General features: G+C 40.6%; 1 long non-coding RNA gene across 1 annotated transcript; it reads right to left on the bottom strand.

Annotated features, from left to right (window-relative positions):
- Nucleotides 1-398: 398 nt before the first annotated feature.
- LOC142829074 (uncharacterized) lies at nucleotides 399-3,828 on the bottom strand. The gene is made up of 2 exons (XR_012903295.1): nucleotides 2,031-3,828; nucleotides 399-804 (listed from the first exon to the last, which is right to left on the bottom strand). It is a non-coding gene; the product is annotated as an uncharacterized LOC142829074 (long non-coding RNA).
- Between the last annotated feature and the right edge of the window lie 353 nt (nucleotides 3,829-4,181).

The raw sequence follows: 4,181 nt of genomic DNA, 5'->3' as shown, positions 1-4,181 counted from the left end.
ATCAGTAATCATGTGTAATGGATGACTACCCTGTGACCACATTCATAATTCACTCCTATGGCTTTACTGATGTTTAAACATTGAGTTGCCTCACAAGTGATAAACCTGCGTGTTACAAGCAGGCAAAGCCAGCTAGATCACAGGCTATTACAGAATAACCAGTTATACCACAACAGCCTCAGAGGTTTGGCAGATTATTAGTACTTCTATATTGCACTTCTTCAAAAAGAGATTTGTAGTAATTCTTAACTGCAGTGTGAGTTTTGAGCACCTAAAGTAATATTGACACCTAGCAGTGAGACATTACTTTGCTTCTCAACCTGTCTAGCCACGAATTACATAAAACAATCAGCAGTTGCCCTCCTTCCCAACCAGTAATCACAATGACATCAAAGCAATGCAGAGAGGTGTAAAGCTTTTATCTGAGAAAATTCTACTGTCATTTCACTTGTGAGTTCTTTGTTCAAAACAAGGTTCCTTTTGAAATGATATGTTGTACATTTGCTGCAATCGCTTTAATCACTAGCACTTTTAACCTTAATAGCAGGAACATTTAAAATACATTAACAACAGTAAATGTAGCTATTTTTGTAATATACTTGTGCCTTCCTTTCGCCAGTCTTTTGAACACGGTTGAACGAAGGTCTCAGATCTGATGTACATAGTGTTGTTTATTTTATAAAGCCAGCTTGCCTGACATGATGAATCCTAAAAGCCAAATTTGGAGATCAGATTTTTAGCAACAATGACATTGGATACTGCCAAAGACATTTGCCTCCTCCATTTTGTAATGCCAAGTTGGTTCTGGAAGACAACAAAAAGCCACTTTAGTAGAAAAATAAAAATAAAACAAAAAAAATTCTGAAGTGGGCTATTGTGTGATTCCAACTACAGATCATAGATTTTGCTGCTGCTGCTGCAGATCACAGACCCCCAAAGACATGGCTAATGCTGTCACTTTTTTCTACTGTTTGCAAAATGCTGCTAGAGAGTTCACATACAGTCTGTAGAAAATGTCCCTAAAGTGATGCAGTATCCTGGAGCTATTGCATCTTACAAGCACCCTGCTTTTGTTGAAAAAAAAAAAGGACTAGGGGAGGGAAGGTTGGAGTGTTCAAAGACAAAGGACATTTAGATGCAAGTCAGTGGCAGTTGGGTACCTAACTGCCTTCTATACCTTTAAAAAAAATATCCTCCCCATCAGTTCTAAGCAATCATGACCACCCAAGTTTTTCCTTTTGCAACATCCTGGAGGCTCAAAATCACCCTATCAAATCTGTGTAGATAAGATAATTAAAAGGGCTACAGACAGGGATGCTGGAAGAGAAAGCATAGGAACACAGGGCTAGAAGGGACCTTCAGAAGTGATCAAATCCAACTTTCTTCACTATGGCAGGACCAAGAAAAAATTAACCAGCCATGACACGTTGGTCCAACTTTTTTTTTTTTTTAACTTTGATATGGGGATCTCACCACTTGCCTTGGAAGTCTACTCCAGTGCTTAACTGCCCTTATATTTAAAAAGATTTTCCTTATATCTAACCTACACCTCCTTTGCTGCAGATTAAGCCCACCACTTCTTGTCCTATCTTCAATGGATATGGACAAAAATTGAGCACAGTCCTCTTTATAACAGCCCTTAATATATGTGAAGACTGTTATTCCCCCTCTCCACCTGTTTCTTCTTTTCCAGACTAAACAAACAGTTTTTGTAATTGTTCCTCGTATATCATGTTTTCCACTGAACTTTCTCCAATTTCTCCACACTTTCCTAACATAGTACTCCAACTCAAGCTTACCAGTGCAGAATAGACAAAGACAATTACCTCCCCTCTCTTATATATGACAGGCCTCTGAATATACCCTAGGATTTTATTAGCTTTTTTGCAATGGTATTATATTGTTGATTCACACTCAATTTGTGATCCATTATAATCCCCAGATCCTTTTCAGCTGGATTTCCCCCTCGACAATTATTCCCCATTTTGTAGCTATGTACTTAATTTTTCCTTCCGAAGCATAGTACTTACCACTTAGTTTTACTGAACTTCATCTTGTTCAATTCAGAACAGTTCTCCAATTTGTCAAGATCCTTTTGAATGCTAATTCTGTCCTCCAAAGTGCTTATAACACCTCCAAGCTTGGTGTCATCTGAAGATTTTACAAGCATGCCTTCCACTCCATTTTCTGATTCATTAACAATGAAAAACATTGGGTAGTAGCAGAACAAGGATTACCCCTATAGGGCCCTCTGTATAAGCCAACTCAGAGAACTATTGATAATTCTTGAGTGTTATTTTTCAATCACTTACACACCCATTATAGTACTTCCATCTAGACTACATTTCCCTATTGCTTATGAAAATGTTGTGTCAGACTAAGTTATAAGCCTTACTGAAGTGAAGATATATCATGTCTACTGCTTCCCACCATTCAGTGGATCAGTAACCCTGTTAAATGAGGAAGTCAGGGTGGTCCTTTTTAAAAAAAAAAAAGTTGGGGACAGTTCGGGAGGTCGGGCCAAAATGTGTTCACAGCCCACCCCCTAAGACCGGCTCTGGCAGCAGCCTCTTTAAAATGAGCCTGGGCGACCACCCAGCTCACCCATCCCTAAAACCTGGAGGAAATAATGTTTGACATTTGTTCCTGACAAATCTATGTGGACTATTCCTTACAATTCAATTGTCCTCCAGGTACTTACAAATTAATAGTTTAATACTTTGTTCCCATATCTTTCCAGGTATCAAAGTTAGAATCAGAGGCTCTCTCTGACCCTCCATACTGCCTCTTATCTTTTCTAGATGCCAAAGTCACAGCTTACTGAGCCATTCTCATTATTGGCAAAGTTAAAGATTGGGGTGGAACTCTTCCCTAATCCTGGCCTCCATTATCAGAAACAGACTTTTTAGTGGTGTGAGGAGGGTTGCGGGGAACACAGGCCCAGCCACTACTTTAGGTTGCAGCCCAGGGACCCTAGGTAGCAGCAACTGATGGAGTTTTCCCTCTAGCCCCAATATAGCAGCTTTTTCCTCTGGTGCCATTAATTAGCTTCAGGTGCCTACCTGCCTTGATTATGTGGCAACAGTCCCTGGCAGTTTATTCCAGGAACAGAAAAGCATTCACCCAGCTTCTGGTATGTCTACCCTGCACCAAACTATTATAGCCAGCTGCCCTCGGTCTGTCACAAAGCATAAAGCCAATGCTCATAACTTCAAATACAAAAATGATGCATGAATACAAATGGCATAATTATAACCCATGAATTGTAAGCTCTTCATAGGTGTCTCACTTGGCACATTTTGTATAAGATTAATTGCAAACACATAACAGTGATCTATATGGTCATATTTTAATCCGACAACATCACAATGTGTCGCACATTAATTATGTACATGCATAATCATGCATAATTCTCAAGGATTAGGAGCCCAAGTTTCATGCCTGGTGCCTGTACAACTAAGAGGTGATTGAGATTCCACCACAATCCAGTCAATCTGAGCAGCTGAGTGTGAGTGAACCTCATGCAAGGGAAAGGACCTTGACTGAGCATGTACATTTATTTCCCTTTACAGAGAAGGCATCACTTTACACAACAGAGCTATCGACTTTACATAAGTTTACTTATGCTACAAGACACAGAAATACAACAAAGAGGTAGAACTGTTCATCTGCTTTTCCATTTTCCTGTGCAGGGCGGGGGAGAGGAGATGTAGAGCACTCTGTTTAAGTCTCTTGAATTCTCCTCAGAAATCTCAATGAAACTTTTATGGAGGTGCTCTGCAATCCTCCTGAAAGTTTCTAGGGATGGCAGCCTCATTTCTTTCTCTGTGGGAGGATGCTTTCCCATACTACATACAATAATCTCAACAGACACTACTGCACTAAGCAGGCTAGCAGCATACAGGCCCAGGCTACCAGCTGAGCACTGTGTTATTGTTACCCTCGAGGTTGAGAGATCAGCTAAAATCATCACTCCCTGGAGACAATACTGCCAGTATCAAGTGCCACTGCCCCATACTCGTAGTTTCATGTAACCGAGCAATTCCTGACGTATTTCCATCACCCTGGCAGAGAATTCCAATAGAGCAACCCCTTATCAACTCCCCACCCCATCCCCAATATTCCACATGGCACCAGGAATCAGAGAATCCTAGGGCTTGAAGAGACCTCAGGAGGTCATC

This window comes from Pelodiscus sinensis, chromosome 4 (genome assembly GCF_049634645.1).
Source record: "Pelodiscus sinensis isolate JC-2024 chromosome 4, ASM4963464v1, whole genome shotgun sequence".
Lineage (NCBI taxonomy): Eukaryota > Metazoa > Chordata > Testudines > Trionychidae > Pelodiscus > Pelodiscus sinensis.
Note: the sequence above shows the minus strand (reverse complement) of the source record. Positions and strands in the feature narration are given on the sequence as shown.